A 19551-nucleotide genomic window follows, 5' to 3' on the forward strand; every position below is an offset into this window, starting at 1 on the left:
CAGTCATTGTTTGTCCCAACATGCACTACAATCTGCAGTTGGTTCACCCTATTCCCTCAGTGGTTGCCAGAATAGTTGTTTCAACATGTTGAATGATGCCCCCAGGTATACAGACTGAGTGCAACTAGTGTCCTTTTCCAACCCTTGCTGCCATTTTTAAGGGGTACCATCATTCGCTGTACTTTTGAACTGCTAACAATTAATAGACTGCTATCCTTTTGTGTTTGCCTCCTCCTGACACTGGACAAAACAGGTTTCCCCAAAACAGGTGAAGTGAGTCCCACTGGCTTAGTTTCAGTGAAAGACAGGACCTCAAACTTGTTGGTTTGGGGGACTGGTACAACACCCAGAGTCCTCCCTGGTCCACATCCACCCTATACAGGATGCCTAGATCTACCATTCTACATCTACGTAGATACTCTGCAGTCCACGCACAGTGCATGGCAGAGGTACCACTACTTGTCATTCGCCCCCCCCCCCCCCTCCCGCCCTGTTCCATTCGCAAATAGAGTGAGGGAAAAACGACTCTCTGTATGCATCCGTATGAGGGCTAATTTCTTGTATTTTGTCTTCATAGTCCTTATGCATATGTATGTTGCTGGCAATAGAATCGTTCAGCACTCAGCTTCACACGCTGATTCCCTAAATTTCCTCAATAGTGTTTCTCAAAAAGAATGTCGCCTTCCTACCAGGGATTCCCATTTGAGTTCCCAAAGCATCTCAGTAACACTTAAATGCTGTTCGAACTTACCAATAACAAATCTAGCAGCCTGCCTCTGAATTGCTTCAATGTTTTCCTTCTATTCGACCTGCTATTGATCCCAAACACTCAATCAGTCTCAAGAATATGTTATACCAACATCCTTTATGTGGTCTCCTTTACAGAGGAACAACTCTTTCCTAAAATTCTCCCAGTAAACCGAAGCCAACCATTTGTCTTCCCTACCACAGTTTTCACGATTGTTCCACCTCACATCACTTTGCAATGTTAAACCCAGGTATTTCAATGACTTGATTGTGTCAAGCAGGATACTAGTAATACTGCATCCAAAAATTATAGGTTTGTTCTTCCTGCTCATCCGCATTAACTTACATTTTTCCACATTTAGGGCTAACTGCCATTCATCACACCAACTGGAAATTTTGTCTAAGTCATCTTGTATCTTCCTACAGTCACTCAACTTCGACACCTTACCATGCACCATGGCATCATCAGCAAACAATTGTGGATTGCTGTCCAGCCTGTCCACCAAATCATTTATGTATATAGGGAACAACAGTGTTCCTATTATACATACCTGGGGCACTCCTGACGATAGCTTTGTCTCTGATGAACACTCATCGTCGAGGACAACATACTGGGTTCTATTATTTAAGAAGTCTTGCCTTCTGGAAATCTAGAAATATGGAACCTGAAACTTCCTGGCAGATTAAAACTGTGTGCCGGACTGAGACTCGAACTCGGGACCTTTGCCTTTCGTGGGGAAGTGCTCTACTAACTGAGCTACCCAAGCACGACTCATGCCCCGTCCTCACAACTTTACTTCTGCCAGTACCTCGTCTCCTACCTTCCAAACCTTACAGAAGCTCTCCTGAGAACCTTGTAGAACTAGCACTCCTGAAAGAAATGATATTGCGGAGACATGGCTTAGCCACAGCCTGGGGGACGCTTCCAGAATGAGATTTTCACTCTGCAGCGGAGTGTGCGCCGATACGAAACTTCCTGGCAGAATAACAGTTTTAATCCACTTAATCTCCAGACCACAATTTACAATCTGCTTAAACTTTGTCCATAATTCCTCTACACCCATCTTATTGGAACTAAGTGTTGCGAGTTTACTGGCTAAGTGAGATGTTAATAACTGCTTATCTGCTCTATTTAGTAGAAACACTCTCCTAGCCTTCTTGATTGATTTATTAAGTTTCATAATCATAGTTCCTACAATGACATCATGATCTCTAATCCCCATTTCTATAGTGACACTGTGATAAGGTCCGGCCTATTTGTAGCTACAAGGTCTAATATATTCCATTGTGGATGGACTGCTGAGCTAGCTGCTCAAGAAAACATTCAGGAAACATGTTCAAAAGTATTACGAATCCAGAGACATACCAATCTATACTCAGCAGGTTAAAGTCACCAACTAGTATTGCATGATCTGGGTTTTACATGCTATTGACTATAGACTTCCTTTGAATGACACAAGAACTGTCATGGCAGAATCAGGTGACAGGTAAAAACATCCAACAACTAACTTAGTTTCACCTACACCAGTTATACGTGACCAGATAACTTCACTGTCACATTCAATTTTGACCTCAATAGAGAGAATATTTTAGTCAACTGCAATGAACACTCCCCTCTTATGGCCTGTAATCTGTCTTTCCAACATATGTTCCATGACTCACTAAATATCTCAGAACTTTCCACTTTGGGTTTCAGCCAGCACTCCATCCCAAGAATAATTTGAGCGTGAGAACTTTCCTGGATGGCAGTAAATTTGGGAACTTTATTACAAATAATTTGAAAGTTACTGAAAAAATTGTGACAGTTGAAGTGTCTTTGTTCTGAATGCCGTTTGACTTCCCTTGCTGTGAATCGAGTGGTGAGTATTCACCAGAGCACCTCAAACTACTGCCTAGCCTAAAAAACCTGTATGTGCACTCTACAAGTGCTCTGCTACCTGAGTATTTATTTATTTATTTATTTATTTCTTGTTCCGTAGATCAAGTTAGTGTGTCAATCACAAGGGTATGGAACGTGTCAAATTGTACAGGTTTCAATTTACACTTACAATAAATACAAGGGCAATTCAATGCCAATTGTACATAGTTTAAGTAAGACATACTATAAATACAGTAATAGATACAATGTCAGCTAGATAACATAACAACCATTAAACAGAAAAAGGAGTTTCAAATAAAGGTTAAAGATAAGAGCACAAAGTTAAATCAGATATTAGGCCTACAAGAGTAAATACAGGTACAGCCAATTTGTTGTTACTAAAAGTGTGCTAATGATCAAATGCACAATAAAGTCAATTGAACTACTTCTAGACACAATAAGTTTAGTGATGGTATACATTTTCTTTCAGATATTCATCCACAGTATAAAAAGATTTCTCTGGCAGGTAATCTTTGAGAACTTGTTTAAATTTTGGCAGTTCTGTATGAACACATTTGATATGTAGTGGTAGAACATTGAACAGCTTAATGCTGGAGTAGTAAACTCCTTTTTGTACCAGAGTGACATTTCATTTCGAAATGTAGATTGTTTTTGTTTCTGGTGTTATAGCCATGGAATTTACTGTTGTCTTGGTAGATAGAGTAATTTTTGCACACAAAGGTCAGCAAGGAAAAAATATACTGTGAGGCAGTTGTTAGGATACCTATCTTCTGAAACAAGTGCCTGCAAGAGTGTCTTTGATGGACCCCACACATTATTCTGATTGCTTTTTTTTGGATGGTGAAAACGTTTTTTGCAAGTGGTTGGTTGCCCCAGAATATGATAGCATATGACATCAATGAGTGGAAGTAGCCAAAGTAGGCAACCTTAATGGTGTCAACTTCGGCCACTGAAGAAATTACCCGTAACACAAATGTTGCCGAGCTAAGTTTTTTATATAGATGAAGAATGTGAACTGACCAACTACATTTACTGTCTATGTAAGCACCCAAGAATTTTGTATCTTCAACTTTCTGTATTGGTTGATCTCTAAATTTTATGTTAATTTCATCGAGATTACTTTGTGATGTATGGAACCTCATATAATGAGTTTTATCTGCATTGAGGGAGAGACCATTTGAGGAGAACCAATTTAAGATGTCATTAAAAACAGTATTTGTAGTTAGTTCAAGATTATGATCAATCAAATCATCAATTAGAATTGTGGTATCATCGGCAAACAGGGTAAATTTGGTGTTTGTCTCAGAACAAAGAGGAAGATCATTAATAAAGACATGGAAAAGCCCAAAACGGAGCCTTGTGGCACACCACACATTATCGTGCCCCATTCAGACGAGGCAGGTTCTCCAGAAGAGCCATTTAGCATTACAGTCTGCTTCCGATTCTGTAGATATGATTGTAGCCACAAGCCAACAGTACCACTTAAACCATAGTATTCTGCCTTTTTGAAAATAATTTGATGGTTTACACAGTCAAAGGCTTTTGTAAGATCACAAAAAATACCCACTGGAGACATTTTTTTGTTAATGGCTTCCAAAACTTGGTTGCTGAAAGAGAATATTGCCTGTTCAGTACAAAGACCGGCACGAAAACCAAACTGATTTTTGCTTAAAATACTGTGGAAGTTGAGATGGTCTACAATCCTCCTGTGCACGAGTTTTTCTAGAATTTTCGAGAAGGTAGTTAATAGGGATATTGGGCGATAGTATGTAACAATGATTTTATCACCTTTTTTAAAGGGAGGAATCACTATAGCCAACTTTAGTCTGTCAGGGACAATCCTTTCTTGTAGGGATGTATTGTATATGTTGCATAAGACGGGACTAACAAATGTATAACAGTGTTTCAGTATTTTACTAGAAATATTGTCCACACCAGCAGAATTTTTATTTTTTAATGATCTAATTACTCTCTCTTATGACTTCGCTTACAGTAACTGGAGGTAAAGATAACTGTGGGATTCTGTTGCTAATAGCTTTCTGTAGGAGGGACAATGATTCTTCCATAGAACCATTACAGCCTGTAGTTGCTTCCTTTGTGTAGTGCATTGCTGGCCTATCAAGGGAAGTCCAACAAATCCCCACATGATAATGCAGGTCCAGAAATCTGCAGCCAAGACCATCACAGGGTCGATGAAGCCTTTGGTTGAGACCCTTCACTGGGCTCCAAACTAGAGGACTCGATCAGCTCTGGTAATGATGCTGCAAATTGCAAGCTCTGCTTGCACCCCATGTGTGAGGCGAACAGTCTTCACCACCTCTGCCAGCCACCTGTACGAACTGAGGATTGCCTCAGAACCCATGCGACAGGTGTTGTTGGTGTCAACGTGAGCCACAACTTGCAGATGACTGCACCCTGCACACTTGATAGCCACAGGCCAGGCCACCTCCAAATCTCGGATGAGGCCCCCCAGCAGACATACCAAGTGCACATTGGCTTTCTTTTCAGCCTTGAATGCTATCTGCCTAAGGGGCTCCATAACATGCCTACATTGGAGCACCCAACAACCAGTAAATGCCACTTGCAGTCAAGTGGACAGGTAATGACACATCCTGTACTTTCTACAGAGGAGACCGGTCCACAGGAGAGGATAGTTCTTGAGGTAGCTCTGGTACAGATATCACAGATACACAACTCTTGGAGCTTTCCAACATCCCAATTCACAGCAGCTGCCTATTGTTTGACAGTCACCAGGGAAATTTCCAGTAGCTTACAAATGTCAACAACCAACTCTTCCTGTGTTTGAGAACAACATTCACAGTGGGGCTGCATTTTGGCTGGTGCAATGAAGTGTATTGCAAGGCAGTGAACAAATAACTTTAAATTAAATTCGATGATTATTTTTTAATCTGGTGAGCTAAAAAGTGGCAAATTCTCAATAAGAACTGAAGAAAATACACAAAACAAGGTTTCTATTAAACGTAAAAACATGGGGTAAAAATTACTAGTTTTCTAAAACGTTTTGATGTTAATTATAGCTGTCAGCAAACTTGAAAACAGAGTTAATTTATGATAAATGCAAATAATATATAGGGCTACTCATATTTAAGGAAAAACTAGATGTACCATAACACAATATGTTATTTAGAAAATCTGCTACAGTGTCTAAATCACAAACCACAATCTGTTACAAACTGCTCATAGATTATGCAAAAGACAATAGTAGCTTCTGAAAATTCTCAAAAGCACTCTTTTATTTGTGTTGATATACAATTAAATTCAGGGGTGATATGTACTTTGACTGAACTGTGAGCTGCAAACACAGATTTGCTATGAATTAAATTATGTATCCAAAACACTTGTACTGCTAACTTAATGAAAATATAGTTTTGTAAGCATCCAAAAATTCTGAAACTAATCTAGTTTTCACATAATTGTACAATGAAATTAGAGAAAGATTGTTTTGAATGAGGATAGGCATGCTGTCCTTAAAAATTTTAAAAGAGCACAATTTGTTTAAGCTTACAATTGATGATAACAGTACTAGTTTATTGCAGCACTCGCGTATGTTTGAAATTTCACAATACAAACAGATACTGATCCAGCCAATGAAAGATTATGCAGAAGAAGCGATGTGAAGAGTAAAATATGCGAAACTAGAACTTTAAACTTACACACAATATTGTACAAGCAGTCTCACACAAGGGGAAAGTTCCTGCATCAGGTTTTATATATAAATGAACATTCGTATTGCAAGGATCTTTCACTTATCTGATATTGTGGACACTTGCACACTGGCGTGCCAAAAAACAACACTGCAGTGATCAAAATAACTAAAATGTACAGCACCAAAAAGCATGTCTTCTGTCTGTTGCAGCTAACAATGCGACCCCACCATTGTCTCTTAGTTCTTGACAGAGTGTTACTGTTGGCTGCTGAAAAATCAGTAGCCAGGGCTGTGATCCCATTTGCATTGCGGTGGCATCATGCGCTTTCTCCACCTGGACCATTGGGGTGTTTCTTCTACAAAATGCTTGCCTGATGCCATCTGCATTGACTGGGTATTGAAAATGAGATCGCACATGTTGTGACAGCCTCCCTGCAGTGTGCCACGCATAAAGTGGCACCATGGGCCTCTCTCTCCCCCCATGACCTACCAAAGTGTCCCTTGGAGCGTATTCCTGCTGATTTTGCAGGTCTGTTCCTCAACTTCTTTTGGCTTTTAGTAGTTGATGCTTTCTCAAAATTTTGTTACATGCTTCATTGCCCACCCATGTCCAAGGTGGCTAAGGTCATGGCCCTCTTAGAAGTGTTGCTGTATATGCTTGTGACAGACAATGGCCCACGTTTTGTGTCTCAATATTTTGAAGATTACTGTACTAAGAGTGGCATCTGGCATCTTATGGGCCCTACCTTTCATCCCCAATCCAATGGAGAGGTGGAGCAGCTGGTCTCTAGATTCAAAACCCAGATTTAAAGATGTATCACTTACTCCTCTGTCCAGAAAGCCCTCAACGGGTTCCTGAGTTCATTTAGAGTAACTCCCATCAGTGACCATAGCCTGGTGGAACCCTCAGCCCCATACACTGCTCAATCTGCTCTCGCTGACACCCAACCACCCACCAGCACCCACCTCACAGCAATTCCATCTGGGCTTTGCCATCCCAGCCGATGGGTTTGGCTGGTGGCCTGAGTGGTTACCTTTGGTCATCCATCACTGCCTCTGCATCGTGTGTGACTCTGATGGCTTGCTGTCACAACACTATGACCAGCTCTGTCCACGCGTGGCTAACCAGGTACCGGAGACCCCTATGCCCAGCTGTGTCAGCCCCTGAGCTGTCTTCATTCTGGGTGCTGCCGCCACCAGACAGAGTAGTCAGCACTGGGCCACCTCCATTTTCACAGCCCCTGTCATCACTGCCACTGTCTTTTCTGCTGCGTCCATCACCAAGCACTTGCCTGGGTATGGGCATGGATACAGCACCATTGTCGGCACTGCTCCCTTATGGCCTTTCGCGGGGGTGTGGGTATTGCACCTTTCTGCACTCGTGCCATTTCGAACCATACTCTCCTGTGCCAACATGACACCTGTTTGAGCAATCATCACCTATTGATGAGGACATGGACATCTTCACAGCACTTTTCCTCGAGGGGAGAGGAGCATTGTAACACTACAGTGAGAGCATGTGTAATCGTACAGCACAAGTACTTCCACGGCCGGCTGAGAGTGGTCACCTCTCAAGCTAAATGGAAGGTGCAGCAAGTTCTATGCCATGTGCACAAAAGCCCAATACAAGCCTGGCATGCCAGGTGTTCAGCATCACTTATGTTTACTTACATGTTGTATGTTAACCTATGAGACTGTATATTGATGTGTTCTATACTTATGAGACTTTGTAACATTTTATACATCATTCAGTGTTATTGTGAATCTCTTCATGTGGAAGCAGAAAAAAACTTGGTTGGTTCTATTCCTGATATCGTGACTGTACAACTTTACAAGACACTGCCTCAACATTGTGTTACCATGTGCATGAATTAGTTTAATTCATTCCTGCGTCTCCTTGATATTATAGACAATGGATGGTGGTGCAGATGAACTGAACTGGATTTGATTCATTGTTGAGCACATGCCTCCAGAAGCTTGCTGGGTAATCAGAAAGTCAGGGCAGACGATGCATTCTATAGTCCAAATATGTCTCAGCGGATCTAGTGCCCTCAAAATCACTTGTACATCAGCATCATAGATAGTGAATACAGTCAGGAAAATGCTGATATAAAATGGCAGTCTGTAAACAAAACGCAAAATACTTTATCTGCAGTACTTGAGTAAATTTATGATGGTTCAGGGCCACATAATTAACCCTCAAGTGGGCTCGCAGCATTCTTTGTACACATGTCAAAAATAGCTCTCTTTATGTTACCAAGGTAGTCATGTATGACCAGAATCACAGTTTAGTGTCAGTTAAATTTAAAAAAATGATAAAATATGCCTACATTATAAGAACTAAAGCACTTTTTAATTAAATAATAATAAAATAAACTTTCATTATATCTCTCTGATGCTGCATACAAGGGTTACCCTACAGTAGTGACCCACTCTAAGCATTAAACAGAACAGCTGTGTGAGATCCCAGCCAATTGCTTATTTAATTACTAATTATCTTGTAGACAACTGCCTCATTGTGGGTTTGTGCTGCTAGCTAGTAATCTTGGTCATTTACTTTCATGGATCATAAATTTTTTCTCACCTAGCTAGCTGTTTATTTTGTATTATTTATGCTCACTTGGCCATATGACAACACAGTGCACAAACGTGTTAGCTGAAGCAATAATAAAGGGCTATGTATGGGGTCACATTATAAAACAAACATGTAAAGGTAAAAGATAATGTATTATAAGGCTGGTACATCTTATAGGTAGGCAAGCCCACTCGAGGGTTAACAGTCAGCTCCACCCCTGCATAAGCACTTATATTTAGACAACATCAAGTGCCATTTTGTCATGATTCCTGCAAATCCAAATGGCTTTGCAGTGTTTGGAAAATATCATTAACATGTGTGGATGTTTTATCAGAAAGAATGCACATGACTACAGATCAGATATGAACATGTCTGCTTGATGCACAATGAGTTGCTGCCAAATATGTGACAGAAACTAGCCATTTTCAGTGTAGAGGCTTGATATGGGGGCAGTCCTGTGTGCTCCTGTGAGCAGCTTAAATCCCACATTGGCAGTGTGAATGATCTTCAGGTGTATAAGATGTGCTGTTTCTTCAACTTGACACACATAATCTAGTCAGGATGCCACAGAAGATTAATAAAATTGAAGAGGACATGCCATATCTGCCGCCCCCCCCCCCCAGAATGTGGATAAGAGATTGCTGGATACTTAGTGTCTTGCTATTTAAAACCTTTGGGTGTGGCAATACATCAGTTGCTCACTGAAAGTATGTCCCTGAAACCTTATTGCTTTCTTTAAATTGGAATCTGTGTCCCTCATTTTTTGTGTAGATGAATTGAAATGACTGTGAGCTAAAATCCGGGGAGAATTTGAAGTCTATACTTTCTTCTAACTCCTCTAACTGCCTTATCATCAGAACTTTGGCTGGTTGTTGTGAAGCTGTAAGATGGGCAGAAAGAAGCAGCCATGCACAAACAATAAACATTATACCAGTGGCTGGACTGTGAACACTAAAGTCATTACTTTATAGCAAAACTGTAACACTTAAGTGATCCTTGAAGGATCCCATTCTGTTTTTCTTTCTGTTCAAAAAGGTATCCCCAACATGATATCTGATAGGTCATCCAGAAAGGAACGTCTGTAGGAAGATGTACACTAAAGATCCATACATGGAGCTATCTGAGAGTGTTATTCCTCCAAATAGTATTGTAGGTCTTGTCAACACAAAATACTGTTATCTTTATAGTGAAGCCTCTAGTAAGGTTAAACTGATAAAGGTGGGACAGTACCTCCTAAACTGTGTACTTGGTGGATTGTCAGACTGAATGGAAAAATTTATTCTAAATTAATTTTTTAAATTCTCTTTCAATTCTCTGGGTTCTGATGCAGTCAGCCTGCATCTTATAGTAGAGACATGGCTGGGCGTGTGCTGATGCAGTACCAAATGTCTCCAGATACTACACCTAACGATGCTCAGTCCGCATGAACAATGTTCCCATACTGGATATTTCTGACGGGGGACACTCTTGCATAGCTGATGGAGGTATGCATCTAAAGTATCCTCTGCAGCCAGTAAGGAGGCTGAGAATGGTCATATGGGGGTTGCAGAGCAACTGGCAAGAGCGTGCTGGCATTGTAGGATTGCTCTCTTGTTCGCCAGCTCTCATCCTGATCAGATATATTATCCAGCTCCTCGTCTGGGCATCATGCTCCTTAGTCTGGCTGAGATGGCCTCCTACATGCTGCAGCTATTTACCTGTATCCTTTAGAGATAGTTTTCAGGGCAATAAACTTCATTCAGTTGATCAGAACATTCCTGGCTTTACATCTTTAACAATTTCCTGACACCTCTGGACATCCACATTTTGCCAAAATCCCTATCCATGATCCATCCTTGAACAACTAGTGTCAGCTGCAGGGTGTAGATCCACTGTTAGATCCAGTTTATTCAAACTTTCATTCACAGATGATGGCCATGTAGCATTCCCATCGGAGATAGTTGGCTGCACACCCTTAGCCTATATCATTTTGTAGCGCACATCTTTTTGAAGAGTCTGATATATAAAACATGTGTTCAAGGAAATGTAAGACATGTTATTTGGTCGTAAGTGCGCCAAAGTGCAGTGCCACGCCTCTTCACACAGCATTCTTCTGTCGCACGTCATTGTATTTCGCTCTGTGGAATTCAAACGTATAATATGTTGTACTGGATGCCATCAAACTACATCAAGGACAGTGGAAATTAAAATGTCCTGTGGTGTCTCTCCTGCTCCCAGTCAGCCAATTTGACATCCAGGCCCTCTCTCTCTCTCTCTATTATTATTATTATTATTTTTTAAGAAAATTCTCGCAATTAATATTGGATGGGATTATTTGTAAGCCAGAGAACAAGAACTCTCCAGAAAATTTGCACTCTTTATTGCCTATTAGCTGATAACTTGCATCTTTTGTGTAACATAAAGTTAAATATAGGATACATGAAACCAATAAAGACAAGTGACAAGCAAGACAGTACACATTTCTTCAATCCATAAGTCCTACCATTTTTTTCTCTCTAACCCCGCTGCAGCTTTACATGGTGTCCTTTCCTTTCTGCGAAATGTTTTTCGACAAGAAAAAACGAAATGTCGTTGTCTAATTCTGAAAAAGCTCTTAATACAAACAGTACCCAAGACTGGTGTGGTTTCTCGATCTGATTACGTGTATTTTGTCACTGTCTGCTAGATAAAACGAAATAGGCCTGTCTAATATTGCAGCAATTGCAACACACACCAAATAAACAGACTGTTTTAGCACAAACGGTCACTTTTTTCCAACATGACAGAATATAATTCACGAAGTACTAATATCAAATGCCTATTAGGCCTACTACAAGCAAAAAGCTTTATGTCCGGAAATAGTTTCACATTTCATTCATACGCCCCAGCTTCTCTAGCATGAGAACGAAAAGTAGTAGTATGAAATTTTTATATAAATTTGGAATCGTCGAATATAATTTGAGTGATGTCCCCCATTTCTTCTCCTTCCTCGTTCTAACAATCAATCTTGTCATCACTAATTCTGTAACTATTCCTGCTAGTGTCAAAACATATTCTCCGGTTAATTTCACTAACCCTGCCACAATCAATTGCTTAGTTATACAGGGTTTATTCTCTGGTTAGGCGTTATTACGTGTTCGTACAATGCATTTTCCGCACTACTCTCAGAATAGAACTTAGGCGGCTGCTACTGGGGTCTGTATAACTAGCCATTACTAGTGTAGTGGCCTGGCCAAAAATTTACTATCAAAATTTCATTTTCTTGGATACACCGAGAAGATAATATGTAATCTTTGTTACCTGTAATTCCTGTTAGCAGTTTATTTCCACTCAGGTAGTCTGAATCTATGGATTTCGTTCGTAATTGTAACAGCGCTGAACATTCACAAACCCAGTCAATCACACAAACAGCGATTAACATTCACCCGTTCAGCTTTATTCCGCTCAGCTCTTAAGGCAGGTCCACACTGAGCGCGGTGCGCTTTTGCACCCCACGGGAGTGCGCCATCCGCGCCCCACTCTGAGGCGTGCACTGTGTTCCAATTGGAGCGAGCGCCGAGCGCATGGTCTGAAGATGGAGCGAGCCAAAGCCCCGTCTAAACTGACTGCGCACAAATGCGCCACTTCCTTTGATGTACTGACAACAGCTGGAAAACTGCGCGGCGCGGCACGACGTGGCACAGCGCAGTTCGCCGTTCACACTGAGCGTGCAGAGCCGTTTTGCACAGCGCGGCGCGCTCAGTATGGACCCACCTTTATAGCCCCATCCCCTTCTGTCTGTAGGAAACTTTATTTCCAGATGCCACGGGGATTCCTCTAGCAGAGACATGACGTATACTGTGCACTCATTCAAAAATCAACTTATAATCCATTCAGAAATAAACTTAAAATATATTCACAAATGTTCAAAAACCAACAGGAACGATTTTCAAAATCATATGAATAATCCATAGACCAACATGGCGCTGGATACTAGGGGCTTTTTCCTCAAGAATATGAATTCTTGCCGCCTGGGGCAGATAACCCGGTTTGCCCCCATTGGATCTGGCAGCTTGTGCACACCACAAAAAATTTTCCGGGTAACATCTTGCTGCTACTGCTTATACAGCTAACAGCCACACTTCCGTTGCCAGAAATGAGAGAAGGTACTATAATACACATGCGTGACTCAACTGCGCATGCGCATGAGCCCGCTCGCAACTACTGTAACGAATCTAATGTAAACAGCTGTGATGTCACGCTCATCGGAGACAATTTGTTGTTATGAAACATTGCACAGTTTTCCTACTGCCTTTGACACATTCTGCTGTACGCAGATGCTTGTATAAGCACTGTGATTTGTCGTTGTATATGGCACATTTCCTTTGCAACTGAAGTTTTTTTTTTTTTTTTCTCTTATGTTTTATTGCTGCAATATTAATCTGCAGTAGCCGGATACAGTAATATCCATTGTTAGATTTTAACAGTCAAAATTACAAAAAATTAACTGAAAAATAAGACAAAACAAAAAATCCTCGGAATTCTAAAAAATTCCCGGATTTTTCCCGGATCTCTCGGGTCGTATACACCCTGATGATGCACTGGTAGTTTTTCGATCCATTGTATGTAGTGACTTGCTGATTTTGAGTTATGCCACGATTAAAACACAATTGCCAAAACAAAACAAACAAATACTTACTACCTTGGTGGTTGATTGATAAGGGGCGAGAAAGGTAAAGACATGTGGGTGCCAGATTAGGAGACATGTCTTAAGGCGTGTTTGCCCACCAAGCTCCTTAGTGCTGTCTTCCAGGTTGGATTTGTTACTGCTAACAAAAGTAGTTCTATCAGTAGACTATACAGGTTAATCAACAGTGAGAACCTGGAAACCTTCAGTAGGCATTTGGAGCAGTTAGATTGGGAGGCTAAAAATGTAGATGATTAATTCAACCTTTCCCTAATTGAATTTGTTACCCTTTTTGAAGCTGTATTTCCTAAGAAAATTTTAAAATGCGCAAACTGGAATGATTGTAGGAGACAGTGGCTCACTAAGGGAATCAAAACTTCATGTAGAAAAAAAGAGAATGCTTTATATTTCTCAGAAATTCTGATAAACCTCAGGATAGGGAACACTACAGATTATACTGTAACATCCTAAAGAATGTTATTAGAAATCCAAGAGTATGTTTATCAAATCCAAAATTGACAGATTAAATAATAAAATAAAAACAATCTGGAACGTGGTAAAAAGGGAGACAGGAAAAGTTTCAGAGGATACAGACAGTATCCCAGTGTGTCACAATGGAAGAGGAAATAGTTGCCAATGTCTTCAACAATCATTTTCTGACAGCAGCGGATCAAATTGGATGTAAAAGGTCTATGGATGAAGCCATGAACCTTCTACAAAAAGCCATGCAGAGAAAAATTAGCCTGATCTATGTACGCTACATCACAACAGATGAGATTGAGAAGGTGATATGCCAAATGAAAAACAAAAATTCCACTCGTGTGGGCAATATATCTATCAAAGTACTGACACATTGCCATAAATATATTCTTAAAGTTCTGTGTCACATATTTAATGAATCTCTAAATTAAGGTACTGTCCCTAATACATTAAAATTTGCAGTTGTTAAAAGACTCTTCAAAAAGTGTGATAAAGCAGAGGTTTCTAACTACTGCCTAATTTCATTGTTAACAAGTCTTTCAAAAATCCTTGAGAAACTTCTGTACAATAGAATCATGGCTCACCATAATAAATATAACATCCTTAATAAAAATCAGTTTGGATTCGAAAAGGGTGTTTCAACTGAACAAGCCATTTTCTCATTTGTCAACCAACTCCTTGAATCAATAAACAAGATAATGTCACCAGTTGAAATCTTTTGTGATCTGTCAAAAGCATTTGACTGTGTAGATCACAAGATTCTACTAAGAAAGGCTGAGCATAATGGCTTAAAAGATAAAGTAAGGAAGTGGCTTGAGTCGTACCTAGATGACAGAAATCAGAAGGTAGTATTAAACAATTCTGCAAAGGTGCCTGCCAGCTCTGATTGGGGTACATTAAAATGTGGAGTGCCACAGGGCTCAGTGCTTGGTCACCTTACTTTTCTTAATCTTTGTAAATGACCTCCCATGGTGTGTGACCCAAGAAGCACAAAATGGTTCAAATGGCTCTGAGCACTATGGGACTGAAGTTCTGAGGTCATCAGTCCCCTAGAACTTAGAACTACTTAAATCTAACCAACCTAAGGACATCGCACACATCCATACCCGAGGCAGGATTCGAACCTGCGACCGTAGCGGTCTTGTGGTTCCAGACTGTAGCGCCTAGAACCGCACGGCCACTTCGGCCGGCAAGAAGCACACTTCACCCTATTTGCAGATGACACAACCATTATGATTGACAAGGTACCCAACTGCAGTCTAGAGAACACTGCGATCACTATATTCCAAGAAGTTCTAGATTGGTTCACTGCAAATGGTCTGTTCCTCAATGTTAATAAGACTCATTTCATTCAGTTTCAAACAGTAAACAAAAAATTGGAAAATGTTGAAATAAAATGTGGAGACAAAGAAATAGTGAAAGTTGTATCTTCCAAATTTCTGGGTTTACACATTGATAACAAACTAAACTGGTCCGTCCACATCACTGACCTATGTAAATGACTGAATTCAGCAGCACTTGCCATTCGCTAAATTGCATCCGTTTGTGACATGGAAACAATCGAAACTGCATATGTTGGTAATTTCCATTCATTTATGACATATGGCATCATATTCTGGGGAAATCAACCAAAAGCAAATAAAGTCTTGAAACTTCCTGGCAGATTAAAACTGTGTGCACCGACCGAGACTCGAACTCGGGACCTTTGCCTTTCGCGGGCAAGTGCTCTACCATCTGAGCTACCGAAGCACGACTCACGCCCGGCCCTCACAGCTTTACTTCTACCAGTATCTCGTCTCCTACCTTCCAAAGTTTACAGAAGCTCTCCTGCGAACCTTGCAGAACTAGCTAGTTCTACAAGGAGAGCTTCTGTAAAGTTTGGAAGGTAGGAGATGAGATACTGGCAGAAGTAAAGCTGTGAGGGCCGGGCGTGAGTCGTGCTTCGGTAGCTCAGATGGTAGAGCACTTGCCCGTGAAAGGCAAAGGTCCCAAGTTCGAGTCTCGGTCGGTGCACACAGTTTTAATCTGCCAGGAAGTTTCATATCAGCGCACACTCCGCTGCAGAGTGAAAATCTCATTTTGGAAATAAAGTCTTTGTTGCACAGAAGAGTGTGCATCCTAGATCTTCTTGCAGAAATTTATTCAAACAGCTGTGGATCCTCACCATGCCTTGTCAATACATCTTGTCACTAATGTACTTCGTGAACAAAAATTATGCAATTTACAAAATGAATAGTGCACACCATGATCACAATACAAGAAGAAAACATGATCTTCACAATGATTTAAAACATCTCAGCAGGGCACAGAAAGGAGTTCATTATTGAAGTATACAAGTGTTCAATAAACTTCCTGTCCATACCAAGTCAGTCATTGGGGATCTTACTAAATTCAAAACAGAGCTAAAACTTTATCTTTTGGATAATTCTTTCTATTCTTTACAGGAATTCTTTAATAATGTGTAATACTTCTTGAATTTGTGTTCAATTTCATACATTTCTAATAGAACTGATTACGTAGATTAGCAAATCACTTGTTGGCAGAATATTTTTTAGATGAATTACTTTAAATTTGTTTATGCAGTCATCTATGTCATTACTGTACTATTACCTGTGTTGTTATCTGAATTTTTGTGGCTAATTATTTGACATGTGGATGTACTTTTTCATGTATCTGCTTATATACGTTAAATTGGTTGCCTCATGATCATCTACATGTGGCCATTACTGTAACAACCTGACACGTTCTACATCCTAGCGATACATTCGCATCAAGGATCCACGGAACTCGAAAATAAATAAATAAATAATCACTCTGTGACTGGAAGGCATCTCATTTGTTGGCAGGCACGTAGAACACATCTCTGTGAAGCAGTTCGCAACATGCAATGTCTTCTTTGTGCCACCAGGTGTACATCAATAACCATACATTTTGTGGACATATACGGACCATTGTTTGAGTTGATGTTTGTTATGGCTTACCCACTGTTTTCTCCATATCAAGTTACCATGCAGTACTTTGAATTGCCATCAGGCTGCACTGATTTAGATTTACGGTGACAAAAGTATTACAGTAAATGGCAGGATCAATCCTCTGAAAGAGCACAGATGACTTTCCCAGTTCGAGACTCTACTTCTCATATAATCTTGTTTTCGATGAGAGGTTGTACCATAAATTTACTTCCTTTCTTTTAACCTCAACCTCAACCTGAATATGACTATTGAAGGCAAGTTAGTGATATGGATATAATAGAGGGAAACATTCCACGTGGGAAAAATATATCTAAAAACAAAGATTATGTGACTTACCAAACGAAAGCGCTGGCAGGTAGATAGACACACAAAATTCAAGCTTTCGCAACCAACGGTTGCTTCATCAGGAAAGAGGGAAGGAGAGGGAAAGACGAAAGGATGTGGGTTTTAAGGGAGAGGGTAAGGAGTCATTCCAATCCCGGGAACGGAAAGACTTACCTTAGGGGGAAAAAGGACAGATATACACTTGCACACACACCCATATCCAACCACACATACACAGACACAAGCAGACATTTGTAAAGGCAAAGAGTTTTGGCAGATATGTCAGTCGGGGCAGAAGCACAGAGGCAAAGATGTTGTTGAAAGACAGGTGAGGTATGAGCGGCGGTAACTTGAAATTAGTGGAGGTTGAGGCCTGGCGGATAACGAGAAGAGAGGATATACTGAAGGGCAAGTTCCCATCTCCGGAGTTCTGACAGGTTGGTGTTAGCGGAAGTATCCAGATAACCCGGACGGTGTAACACTGTGCCAAGATGTGCTGGCCATGCACGGAAGAACCACAAAAGTGCCCCACTTGTGACAGGATACTTTCCGGGACTGGATCAGACTCTGAATGTGGCTCTCCAGCAGGGATATGACTTCCTCAAATCCTGCCCTGAAATGAGATCCATCCTTCATGAAATCCTCCCCACTCCACCAAGAGTGTCTTTCCGCTGCCCACCTAACCTTCGTAACCTCTTAGTTCATCCCTATGAAATCCCCAAAACACCTTCCCTACCCTCTGGCTCCTACCCTTGTAACCGCTCCCGGTGTAAAACCTGTCCCATGCACCCTCCCACCACCACCTACTCCAGTCTTGTAACCCGGAAGGTGTACACGATCAAAGGCAGAGTCACGTGTGAAAGCACCCACGTGATTTACCAGCTGACCTGCCTACTGTGATGCATTCTATGTGGGAATGACCAGCAACAAAGTGTCCATTTGCATGAATGGACACAGGCAGATAGTGTTTGTTGGTAATGAGGATCACCCTGTGGCTAAACATGCCTTGGTGCACGGCCAGCACATCTTGGCACAGTGTTACACCGTCCGGGTTATCTGGATACTTCCACAACCACCAACCTGTCAGAACTCCGGAGATGGGAACTTGCCCTTCAGTATATCCTCTCTTCTCGTTATCCGCCAGGCCTCAACCTCCGCTAATTTCAAGTTGCCGCGGCTCATACCACACCAGTCTTTCGACAACATCTTTGCCTCTGTACTTCTGCCTCGAGTGACATATCTGCCGAAACTCTTTGCCTTTACAAATGTCTGCTTGTGTCTGTGTATGTGCGGTTGGATATGGGTGTGTGTGCGCGAGTGTATACCTGTCCTTTTTTCCCCCTAAGGTAAGTCTTTCTGCTCCCGGGATTGGAATGACTCCTTACCCTCTCCCTTAAAACCCAGATCCTTTCATCTTTCCCTCTCCTTCCCTCTTTCTGATGAAGCAACCGTTGGTTGCGAAAGCTTGAATTTTGTGTGTATGTTTGTGTGTCTATCGACCCACCAGCAATTTCGTTTGGTAAGTCACATCATCTTTGTTTTTAGATATATTGAAGGCAAGTGTCGCATGAAGGTTAATTGGTTGTCACACTAGCCAGTTATTTGATTTACTGTCCATGACCATAGCTGTAAATTGCAGAAATGTCCTTCAACACCTGTTTGTCTTCCTGAATGTGGTGATTAATTTCTCTCTAAATGATCCAACTTGAAACAATAGAATCTGACATCCGCAATAGTGATCGCTCTTTACAGGGTACAGGTGTATTGAACTGCCTCCACTGCTTTCACCCTTTTATTAAACACAAACAAACCACAAATGTTAGACTTTACTCCGTTTTCTAAGGCATGAACAATGCTGCTCTTAACACAAAAAATGAGGAATATTTAAGTAGTCATGGCACGAGCTATACTACAGACTAGAACAAAATAAGACTATAATTAAAATACACTTACGAGAGGGGGTCGAGAAGTTTCTAGCCTAATGAATAAAGAATGACAGAAATTTCATAATACCAATTTATTTTTCAATATAATACCGGTGAAGCATGCTCAGATAACTTCTGCAAACCATTGAAATAAAAGGTCTTTGATTTCGAGTCCAACCAAGCGTTCACAGCATCAATCACTGCATCGTCATTGTCAAATCGTCGTCCTTTGAGGTCTTTTTTTAAATTTGGGAAAAGAAAAGTGTCTGATGGAGCCAAATCTGGAGAATATGGCAGATGACATAACAATTTAAACCTGCAGTCACGCAGAGTTTCC

General features: G+C 40.9%; 1 non-coding gene across 1 annotated transcript; it reads right to left on the bottom strand.

Annotated features, from left to right (window-relative positions):
• Nucleotides 1-15668: 15668 nt before the first annotated feature.
• On the bottom strand, nt 15669-15742 carry Trnas-cga. Its single transcript has one exon. It is a non-coding gene; the product is annotated as a tRNA-Ser (tRNA).
• Between the last annotated feature and the right edge of the window lie 3809 nt (nt 15743-19551).

Source organism: Schistocerca piceifrons, chromosome 5 (assembly GCF_021461385.2).
Source record: "Schistocerca piceifrons isolate TAMUIC-IGC-003096 chromosome 5, iqSchPice1.1, whole genome shotgun sequence".
NCBI lineage: Eukaryota > Metazoa > Arthropoda > Insecta > Orthoptera > Acrididae > Schistocerca > Schistocerca piceifrons.